At 49.5% G+C, this 12,006-nt stretch overlaps 1 protein-coding gene across 6 annotated transcripts in view; it reads right to left on the reverse strand.

Annotated features, from left to right (window-relative positions):
* TMEM163 (transmembrane protein 163) overlaps window positions 1-12,006 on the reverse strand; it is a 464,757-nt gene that overhangs the window by 315,014 nt on the left and 137,737 nt on the right. The window lies entirely within an intron of this gene.

Below are 12,006 nucleotides of genomic sequence, written 5' to 3' on the forward strand. Positions count from 1 at the left end.
AATTGTGTCGGGTAAAGATGCCACTTCAAACCAGTGGCAAAAACCAATCCTTCGGTAAATGGGGTTGGGACAACGGGGTTGCTGCTTTGAGGGGAAGAAAAGAACAGAACCCCTCATTTGAACCCTGCACCTGGTAAATGGCAGGCAAATCTAGATTTAAACATAAAGGATAAGAGTTACCAAGGTATTAGGACAAAGTGAAGCATCATGTGAGACTCTTTAATCCTACAGGAATACAGAGGGCTCTTCTAAGCAATGCACACAGCCAGGGAGTCATACAGGACGTTACTGATGTGTTTGGCTTGACAAGATTCAACTTTTCCTGCGTGGCGATAAATGTCATGAGCAAAGCAAAACAAACCGCAGACCGGAAGAGTATCTGCAAAATGCAGGAGGGGTTAACTTAATACACCAGGCACTTCTAACTCAATTTTTTTAAAGATTTATTTATTTGAAAAGCAGAGAAAAGAGAGAGAGAGAGAGAGAGAGAGAGAGAGAGAGAGAGAGAGAGAATCTTCCATCCACTGGTTCACTCCTCAAATGGCTGCAATTGCCCAGGCAGGGCCAGGTTGAAGCCAGGAGCCAGGAGCTTCTTCTAGGTCTCCCATGTGAGTGCAGGGGTCCAAGCCCTTGGGTCATCCTCTGCTGCTTTCCCAGGCCATCAGCAGGGAACTGGATTGGAAGTGGAGCAGCCGGGACTCGAACTGGCACCCATATGGTATGTTGGCGCTGCAGGCTGAGGCTTTAACCTGCTGAGCCACAGTGCCAGCCCCTCTAGCTTAATTTTTAAAAGAGGTCAATGAACCAATAGAAAAATGAGAAAAATCATGAATGGAAAATACACAGTAATATAAATATGAATACAAAGGGTGCATGGCCACATGAAATATGATCCTTCTCACACAAAACGACACAGCATCATTTTTCATCTACTAGGCTGACAAAGACAAAATATTTAAAATAAAGTTTTAGTGAGGCCAGGAGAAAACAGACTCCTGCCTTGCTGGTAAGGGTAGGTACACTAGTGTGGATGTTCTGCCCAGCAGTGCCTGTTTTGAGTCTCCACTCCTCCATCTTCAATCCAGTTTCCTAATAATGTGCATCCTGGGAGGGAGGAGGTGATGGCTGAAGTGTCTGGGTCCTTGTTACCCACATGAGAGACCCAGATTGAGTCCCAGGCTCCGAGATTCAGCCCCAGCTGCTGTGGGCATTTGGGATGTGATGTAGCAGGTAGAAGATCTCTCTCTTTCTACTTTTCAAATAAAATAAAAATAAATGAAGAAATGCTTACAAAGAGTTGTATATCTTCATGGAAGGGAATTAGGCTATATCAGGATAAAATATGCACCTACTCTTTGACTCCACTCCACTTCTGAGAGTTCTCCTTTCAGATATACATGCGTGCAAAGATGTAGTCACGCATCGCTCAACGACAGGGACACGCTCTGGGAAATGCGTTGCTAGGAGATTCTGTCATTGTGTGAATATCATAGAGTGCATTTTCACAAACCTACATGATGTAGGTCAATCACAAAATGTAGCCTTTTGATGCAATCAGTAGATGCAGTAAAGATGGGATATAGGAACTGCTGCCAGTATAGCACAGAACATTGTTTTCCTGTCAGCTTTTTTTAAATAGAATACACAATATGATAACAATAAAAGTATAGTAACATGGTCACTTACCATTATCAAAAGTAGTCTGGAGGCCGGCGCTGTGATATAGCAGGTAAAGCCGCTGCCTGCAGTGCCAACATCCCATATGGGCGCCGGTTCGAGTCCTGGCTATTCCACTTTCGATCCAGCTATCTGCTATGGCCTGGGAAAGCAGTAGAAGATGGCCCAAGTGCTTGGGCCCCTGTGCTCACGTGGGAGACCTGGAAGAAGCTCCTGGCTCCTGGCTTTGGATCAGCTCAACTCTGGCCGCTGTGGCCAATTAGGGAGTGAACCAGTGGATGGAAGACCTCTCTCTCTCTCTCTCTCTCTCTCTCTCTCTGCCTCTTCTTCTCTGTGTGTGTGTAACTCTGACTTTCAAACAATAAATAAATCTTTTTTAAAAAAAATCAGTCTGCATTCTTGTATTATAAAATATTCTCACTCATTATCAAGCCTTATGTACTGTACATAACTCTATGTGCTATACTTCTATACAACTGGCAGCCAGTAGATTTATTGACACCAGGATCATCACAAGTGAGTAAAGCACTGTGCTACAGTGTTATGATGGTAACAATGTCATGAGGCAACAATAACTTTTCAGCTCCATTATAATCCTGCAGGACCTCCATCATTCACAGGCCTATCACTGACCAAAAAGTTAACTATGTTGCGCCTGCCTGTATACTCACAGTTCACAGAACAAAGAGTAGACACAACCTGTCTACCACTGGGGAACTGGTCAGACAGGCTGAGGCATGTCTAAGTCCAAGAATGGAACACTTATGGAAAAGAACCCTAGCCTCTTCTGTTTGCTAATATGTCAATTGTCACATTATTACTTTCTAGTGACAAAAGCAGTGAACAAAGCAGTGTATGTGTTAAACTGCAATTGGTAGACAAAAGGAGAAATTATACCTGTACTCTAAAAATCTCTGAAAGCCTACGCCAGAAACTATGGTATTTGCATCTCTGGCGAGAGACCAAGAACAGAACATTTGTGTAGAACAGAAACTTATTTTTATCATATGCTTCATTCAGACTATTTGAATCATTTACCAGGTACATGCATTCATTTTTCAGTTAAGCAAACAAAATGTAGCTCAAAATGCAGCATTAGAGATCATTAACTGAGTTCAAACCTCCCATTCTACAAACAAGGCAATGGAAGCCCAGCCTAATGTCTTCAACAGATGTTTGTGCACACTGCCTTCTTTTCCCATTGCCACAGCAACAAATCACCACCCACTCAGGGACTTGAAGCCATACAGACTCACTCTGACAGTTCTGCGGGTCAGAGGTCTAAAACAGGGTGTAGGGCCATGTTCTTCCTGGAAGCTCTGGGGGAGAAGCCATTCACTTCCTGGCCTTATCCAGCCTCACGAGACTGCCCACATTTCTTGGTTCATGGCCCCTTCCAGAATCTCCTTGCTTCTAGCCCTGCCTTCATCATCACATCTCCTCTGGCCCTGGCTTTGCCTCTTCTCCCCTCCTTGTTAGAAGGCACCCATGGCACCCATGTGGGTATACCCAGGTAACACAGGATCATCATCTCTCCACATCAAATTCCTCATCGTCACCACATCTGCATGGCAGCATTCACTGGTTTGGGGGTGTTGCGGTGCAGGCATCTTTGGGGACCTACCTCGAGTGCCTTCATTGTGTTGGTGCCTACTCTGACCAGGCGCCGAGGATACAGCAGCAACAACAGCCACACAACCCCTGCCTCATGGAGTTCACACCCAGCTTTGGGGGGAGAGACAATAAACAGCATGCTAGATGGTGGTCAGTGCCCCCAGAGAGAGGAAGAGAGCAGAAAAGGGAGTGAGGGACAGTTGAGACCGGGGTGGAGGGATTTAGAAGCAGAGAGCCCTCACTGGGAAGAAAATATGGGTGTGAAGGGCTGGAGGAGATAAAGGGACAGCCAGGACAGCAAATGCAAAGGCCCTGAGGCTGGGGTGCATCTGCTATGTCTGTGGAGCAGGTGACAAGTGTGGCTGGAGAAGAGGTGGGCAGTGCTGAGAGGGGAGGCCAAGCTGGCAGCGAGTAGCTGATGTGCCATTTTGGAGGCCATATCAGAAGCCTACCATTTACTTGAGATGACCTGGATGGAACCTCTGGAAGTGTGAGCAGAGGTGTAACAAGATCTGACTTACTAAACTTCTCCAATAAAGCAAGAGAGGAAAGCAGGAAGTGACTGCGGTCTTAGAAGGTGTGGGTTAAAGCGGTAGCAGCGGAGGTGAAGAGCAACAGTTTGATTGTACAGGGGGTGGGGTAAGGTATCCATGCCAACCGGATACAGATGGATTGCATGTGGCATGAGAGAGGAAGTTTCAAGTCCAAAATGAGGCTGAGGGTTTGGTCTGAGTGCCGGAAAGACAGAACAGGCAAAGGCAAAGCAAGAATCCAGAACTCCTGGCTCTGGTCCTCCCACACTGGGGGCCTGAGGTGGAGAACTGTTTGCATTGCTTATTTTTTGCTTTGCTTAAAAAATAATTAATTTCTGTTTTCTTTTTTACATTGTCATTTGAGAGACAGAGACACACAGAGATCTTCCATCTACTGGTTTACTTCTCAAATACCAGCAACAGCAGGGGCTGGGCCACGCCGATGCCAGAAGCCAGGAACTCCAACTAGGTCTCCCATGTGAATGGTAGAAACCTAACTACTTGAGTCACCCCTGCTGTCTCCCAGGGCACACAACAGCAAGAAGCTGGAATTTGGAGCACAGCTGGACCTTGAACCCAGACATGGTGACATGGGACAAGGGTAACCCAACTGGTGTCTCACCCACTAGCCCAAACACTCTTTTAAATAGGAAAGTAGTTCATGTTCAATTTACAGACTTTAGAAAAACTACTAGAACATCAAAAATAAAAATGACCTATACTTTCATTAACCCATAAAGAATCCCTTCAAACCATCTGCCATCTTTCCTTTCAGACTCTTGCCAATGTGGAGTAGGTATTTTGTATGCCACACACTGACCAGGCAGTAGGAGCTGATTTGGGGTTTTTAGTTTAGAAAGGAATGAGGGAAGAGAAGTGGGTGTCTCCCTGAAGCAAGGGGTGTCACTGCCCCAAGCGCAGGCTTCCTACGTGGGGGTGCTTAGTCTTGGGTGATGGTCGGTGCCCAGGCCTGGGCTGTGTGCTGCCTGGGCTCTGCCACCCTGGGCAGGTGAGGGGGCCAGGGTTCTGACAGGTGCCCTGGCTCCTGGTGTACGAGCAGGTCACAGGCCTCTGGCTGGCGGGATGGCCTCGCAGACCTGGTCACTGCACGGCTTCCACGCTGCCCAGGAGCCAGGTAAGGGAGAGGCTGCTGCTGTGACAGCGGGAAACATGCTTCCTTCCCCAGCTGTGGGATGCAGGAGAGGTGATTCAGCAGCGGTTTCCCAGTGGAAAGAGAAAACGGTCTCAGGCCAAAGAGTCGGAGAAAGTCTCGGGAATTCATTTCGCCTTTTCGGCTCCCAGAACATCTCCTTCAAAGCAGCGCTGTCACCTTTCTATTCCTGGCCCCGCACGAGGCGTGGAACTCACGGCCTGCCCGCCTTTCTCCTGGGTGTCATTGAGTGTGAGACCCAAAGTGTGAGTCCCCAGGGCACAGCTGTTCCAAATACCGCTCTGCAGGGGGGCAGAGGGGCTGGCCCCTCTCTGCCCTCCGCTCACCTTCCCCGCTTCCCCGCCAGGACCAGGAGGCCCAGGGACCCCAGACCGGGGATTCTCATAAGCATGGGCGTGAGTCATGCCCAGCCTCCGTGACCCCAGGACACTTAGCCCTACCTCCGCGAGAGCCCTGCGGGATGCTCTGCGAAAGCACACCTGGGCCCAGAGCCCACCCAGAGCAAGCTCCTGCTCCTCCCTCCCTCTCGGCTTCCCCACCTGCAGAGAGGGCATGATGATACACGCCCCAGAGTATGAGGCTGACCAAATAAAAAGGCTGCAAAGCCCGGCCTGTGCCGGGGCCCCAGCAAGTGTCACTTCCCTTCCCTGCTCACAGTGGCCAGCCTGGTCCACGCGGACTCCCTCCCTGGAGATGTCCTCTGGCCACACACCTCTCCTTCAGCATCTGCCATAGTGCTCCTGAAAGGAACAGTTCATTGTCTTGGAAAAAAAAAAAGTGATGCCACATGCAACGGCTGAAAGTTACAGTTCAGAAGGTTCAGAATAGAAATGACCTGGCACGAGAAGACTAATTCGGGGAAATGGGACTGTGCCTCCTCTGGGGCAATGCAGGTCACTCAAGAAGCTGCCTGCCTCCATGGCAACATTCAACAAGGAGGGGGCCTGCAGGGGTCTGCGGATAGGGAAGGAAGCACTGCCCTGTGGTCTGGGGGTCTCGGATCAGAGCTGCTGCATGGGGCCAGGCGTGGCCTCCAGGAGAAACATGCATGTGGGTCCCCCAAGTGGAGCCCTGCTATCCGGAATTGCATCATCCAATCATCCCATGGACCCTGGCAGAGCACCTGGAGACAAGCTCGCCCAGCTTCTTCCACGTGGGCCGCATCTACAGATACACAGCAGAGAGCAGTGGCGAATGAGAAACAGCTTCCAGTTAAAGCTCAGGTTCCAGTTTCAATGATTCCCACAAATGGGTACTCAGTGCCTGTGGTGTGGCAGGTGGGATCAAGGCCAACTGCTCCACACAGCACCATGTGCCCCTGCGTGCCTCCTCGGCAGGCTCCACACCAGCCACCTGAGCTGCAGTCACTCCCTTGACCACCTGTCTCACATCTGCAACCTCCACACACAAGCCCTTCCTTCTTCCCCAACCCTCAAGCCCATTCTTGTGGCCCCGTTTCACTGTGGACAGGTAAGAGGACCTAGGTCTACATTTGGCCTAACTCTGGGCTGGAAGTCCCATCCAGAAACGGGGACTTTGGTAACAGCAAGAGACAGCTCTGCAGAACAAATATCCCTGCTATCCCCAGGGACATGCTCCTGTGCCTGTAAACTGCCTTCAGGATTTTGTCATAGGCCAGGCATGACTCCCCACAGGCTGGGGCCTTCAGGTGTCTCCCAGCGCATCAGTTGTCCCAGTCAAGACCTAGTACTCATGCTTGGGGCCAGCACTGTGGCATAGCAAGTCAAAGCCCTGGCCTGCAGAGCCAGCATCCCATATAGCCAACAGTTCGAGTCCCAGCTGCTCCACTTCCAATCTAACTTCCTGCTAATGCACCTGGGAAAAGAGTGGATGGCCCAAGTGAGAGATGCACCCACGTGAGAGACCCACAAGAAGCTCCTGGCTCCTGGCTCCTGGCTTCGGATTGGTTCAACTCTGGCCATTGCAGCCACTCGGGAGTGAACCAGTAGATGGAAGACTTCTCTTTCTCTCTCTGCCTCTACCTCGCTCTGTAACTCTACCTCTCAAATAAATAAATAAAATGTTTTTTAAAAAAGATTTATTTTATTTATTTGAAAGACAGAGTTACAGAGAGAGGTAGATACACAGAGAGAGAGAGAGAGAGAGAGAGAGAGAGAGAGCGAGCTCTTCCATCTGCTGGTTTACTCCCCAGTGGCCGATCCAGATGGCATAAGTGGCCGGAGCTGAGCCAATATGAAATCAGGAGCTTCTTCTGGGTCACCCACCTGGGTACAGGGGCCCAAGCACTCGGGCCATCCTCCGCTACATTCCCAAGCCATTAGCAGGGAGATAGATTGGAAGTGGAGTAGCTGGGACACGAACCAGGGCCTATATGAGATTTCAGAGCAGCAGGTGGAGGCTTAGCCTACTATGCCACAGCACCGGCCCCTAAAATAAATCTTAAAAAAAAAAAATAAAGGGGCCGGCGCCGTGGTGCAGTAGGTTAATCCTCCGCCTGCAGCGCCGGCAACCCATATGGGCGCCGGTTCTGTTCCTGGCTGCTCCTCTTCCAATCCAGCTCTCTGCTGTGGCCTGGGAAAGCAGTGGAGGATGCCCAGGTCCCTGGGCCCCTGCACCCGCATGGGAGGCCAGGAAGAAGCTCCTGGCTCCTGGGTTCGGATTGGCCCAGCTCTGGCTGTTGCGGCCATTTGGGGAGTGAACCATGAAAGGAAGACCTCTCTCTGTCTCTCCCTCTGTCTGTAACTACCTCTCAAATAAATAAATAAAATCTTTTAAAAAAAAATTTTTTTAAAAAATAAAAAAAATAAAAGACCACATGCTCCAGCCGTGATTACCTGGCTTCCTTCAGAAGGGGTGCAACGAATGCCTCTGAATCGGTATTTCCACCAACACTTGGCTGATCAGAAGAGCAGGGGCCAGCGATTGCTTTCTAATGGTGAAATCCAGGACTTGCTGACTCTCCTGAGTCCTGGACAGGCACTCTCAGTGGTGAACATGATGGGGTGGAAGTCCTTGGTCTGGACAGAATATTCAGAGACGAACAATTACAACACAGCTTGCTAAATAAGGCAGGCAGCTTAGAGAAGACACAGCAGGACTTCGAAAGCTACAGGCACAATCTCCATGGGGCCCTGAAGATACGGCACAAGTGGCAGGGGAAGCAGCAGGTGAAAGGCATTCAGAGGAGGGGCCAGGAAGGGGGCCCTGCAGGAAATTTGACTTCTTTTTATTTTTTTAAGATTTACTTATTTTATTTACTTGAGAGGTAGAGTTACAGAGAGGGGGAGGAAGAGACACAGAGAAAGGTCTTCTATCCACTGATTCACTCTCCAAATGGCTGGAACAGCCAGCGCTGGGCTGATTCGAAGCTGGGAGCCGGGAGCTTCTTCCAGGTCTTCCAAGCAGGTGCAGGGGCCCAAGGACTTGGGCCATTTTCTACTGTTTTCCCAGATCATAGCAGAGAGCTGGATCAGAAGTGGAGCAGCCAGGACTCAAACTGTCACCCATAAGGGATGCTGGTACTGCAGGTAAATATTTAACCTACAGCACCAGTCCTAGGATTTTATTTTATTTTATTATTATTTTTTTTTAGTAATGAATTTTTTGTTAGTGAAGGTCAAGGACAGACCATAGCAGAAGAAAAGAAAAATGGGAGACAAGACCATCAGTGGTGTGACTTAAAATTTTGTTGTTGTTGTTGTTTTATAAGAAGAGAGAGAGAGAAGGAAAGAGAGAGAGCAAGGACTCTCATCCACTGGTTCACTCCCCAGAATGCCAGGGCTGGGCCAGCCTGAAGTCTGGAGCCAGGAACTCAATCCAGGTCTCCCAGGTGGGTGGCAGGAACCCAACCACTTGAGCCGTCACTGCTGCCTCCCAGGGCCTGCATTAGCAGGGACCTGGAGTCAGGAGCCAGAGCGGGACATGGTGGACATGGTGGACATGATGGACACTCTGACATGGGAGACAGCGTCTTAACTGCTGTTTCCACTGCTAGGCCAAAAGCCCGCTCCTATGGTGTGACATTTTTTTTGAGACGAGCCCTTTTAGGATATTTGCCCATAATATCTCCTATACACAGTCCATGATGAAGGCATTGTGAGCTGAAGGCCCCTTATCCCCTAATCCTGGTACTTGAAAAAAAGAACGCGATTTATCACTGCTGGCAAACCCTGTGGCCACGCAACTCCCCACCTGTCGAAGCAGTGGCCTTCTCTCCTTCAGATCCCACTGGGACCACAGAAGTCACAGCTCTGCTTTACCTTTCAGACAGACTTGACGTCTGTGGGGAAGATGCTAATCTTGGCAGCTGGGCTTTGTTGAGTGACAAAACTATTTTCTAAATTCTGAAACGTCCCTTTAAATAAGAGGAAGCAAAACTTGGACCACAGAGGAGGACAGAATTTGAACAAGGGGAAAACTTCAGGAAGGGGAAAGTGAGAAGGGGCCAAGAGATCAGATGCGAATGTCCTGGTTTGCCCTGGGGGGTTAGAAGCTTCCAGAAGGAAAAAGACGCCCACTCATGTTCTGAGAGTCTGAGAACACTGAGGGCTCTACGCCAGAGGGGACTGCAGGGAACTCTAAGAATCGCACACGGTTAAGGGCCCTGCGCCAGATGCTGTGAGGGAGAGACAGAGCAGATCCATGCAAGGGGAGAGAGAGGTCCCAGTGGACCAGTCTACACACCCCAGAAGGACCACCCAGACAAGGACGTGGCAGTGCTAAGAGAACTGGTAGACCAGAGCAAGCCTGGGCAACAGAAGAGGCCACAGAGCTTGGGACCTTGTGACTGAAGGCTAAATTTCAGCAGCGACCTGTAAAATTCCAGCCAGCAGTCACTTACTCTGCAACATCATCGGGTGAGATGCTCTCAGACCCCGCAGGATGAGAGCCACCTAGTGGAAGGCAGGGGTAATGCAGAAGGCCTGCAAGTCCACCTCCACCCCTGAGCCCCAGCAGAGGGGGATTCCAGCCCAGAGATTGTGAGCTGGAATCCACAGTTTACCCACATGGACAGTTTTAAACTGGAAGATGCCGAGTTAAATTTAATAACTGAGGGGCCGGCGCTGTGACGCAGTGGGTAAGGCCACCACCTGCAGTGCCAGAATCCCGTGTGGGCACTGGTTCAAGTCCCAGATGCTCCAGTTTCTGATCCAGCTCTCTGCTATGGCCTGGGAAAGCAAGATGGTCCAAGTGCTTGGGCCCCTGCATCCACGTGGGAGACCCAGAAGAAGCTCTTGGCTTCTGGCTTTGTATTAGCCCAGCTCCAGCCATTGTGGCCATTTGGGGAGTGAATCAGCAGATGGAGAGCTCTCTCTCTCTCTCTCTCTCTCTCTCTCTCTCTCTCTCTCTCTCTCTCTCTGCCTCTGCTTCTCTGTAACACTGCCTTTCAGATAAATAAAGAAATTTTAAAGAAAATTTCATAAGCAACTGTGTTTTCCTCAGCAGGGGCAAGGAGGGGATGGTCCCAAGCAGGATGGGCTCTGTGAGTGATAAGGTCTCCATATATCATCATTTTTAAAAAGATTTATTTATTTATTTGAAAGTCAGGCTTACACAGAGAGAGGAGAGACAGAGAGGGAGAGAGGTCATCCATTGGCTGGTTCACTCCCCCATTGGCCGCAACGGCTGGAGCTGCACCGATCCGAAGCCAGGAGCCAGGAGCTTCTTCTGGGTCTCCCATGTGGGTGCAGGGGCCCAAGGACTTGGGCCATCTTCTACTGCTTTCCCATGCCATAGCAGAGAGCTTGATTGGAAGTGGAGCAGCCAGGACTAGAACCAGCGCCCATATGGGATGCCAGCGCTTCAGGCCAGGGTGTTAATCCGCTGCACTACAGCGCCGGCCCCCATATATTGTCTTTGTGTGACATTTTCGTGTGTAACCTTTCATCCTGCTTCACATATGTAAGAGAGCGAGCACACATGAGGGGGCTCCAGAAAGTTCATGTAAAATACATATTTTGAGAAAACTATGGATTAAAAAAAATTAGGCACCAGGATAAACTTCCTTTTCCACAAACTATTTTAAAAACTCTCATGTGTATTTTCACACACATACACACACATGCATACACACACAGGCTTTTAAATTTCTTCTGTGGCAGAAATTACCATGCCCCCCAAAAAATCTGCTCCAAAGTATCATTGTGAAGGTCAACTTTCAACTGGAAAGAGGGAGGACTCAGCTGGGAGGCAGTGGTAGGTGAGCCAGACCTGCAGACTCCAAACCCCAGATCCACACCCACTAGCTGCGACCTCACCCAAGTCACCTGTATCTCCATGCCTCTGTTTCCTCACCAGCAACTTGGGAACAGCAGCACTCACCTCCGAGGGCTGTCAGGGGTGGTATGTGAGCTGATATCGGAAGAACTTGTAGTGCCTGGCACACAGTCGGTGCTGGCTAAGTGTCTAACAAATAGACTTAGCTCCCAGAGCCTCGAACTCTTGGGGGTCTTTCTACTGAAAGGCTAATGTGGGATAATAATGGAGGATTTTTAAATTCCTTTTCTGGAATCTGGGCAGGCCCTCTGACTACAGCCCTCCTTGTCCTCTGATCTCTCTGTCTATACCACAGATAGAAGATTCTTTTGTCTGTTTCTTACACTAAATGAGTAAGACATCTGTGAAGTGCTTTGAGCGCTTTGAGAAGTGTAACATAAATAAACTAGTCTTTGAGGCATTTTTGGTAATCTCTAATGTTTAGCTGTTACGTGCTTATTGTTTTTTCTCCTAGGATTCTCCACTTATTTGGTAGCTGAAAAAAGAACAGAAAGAGAAGAAAGAATACCAATCATTCAAAAATACATTTCAGGATGAGCAGTTTTGGTGCCATGGCTTAAGCTGTCGCTGTTTGGGATGCCCACAGCCCAAATCAGAGTGCCTGTGTAAAGTCCAGGCTACTCCAAGCTTCCAACTCAGCTTCCTGCTTACGTGTCTGGGGAGCAGCAGCAGATGGCTCAAATACTGAGGCTCCTGCCTCTCACAGGGAGCCGCAGATGGGGTTTCGGTTCCTTGCCTCAGCCTGGCCAAGCC

This window comes from Lepus europaeus, chromosome 1 (assembly GCF_033115175.1).
Source record: "Lepus europaeus isolate LE1 chromosome 1, mLepTim1.pri, whole genome shotgun sequence".
NCBI lineage: Eukaryota > Metazoa > Chordata > Mammalia > Lagomorpha > Leporidae > Lepus > Lepus europaeus.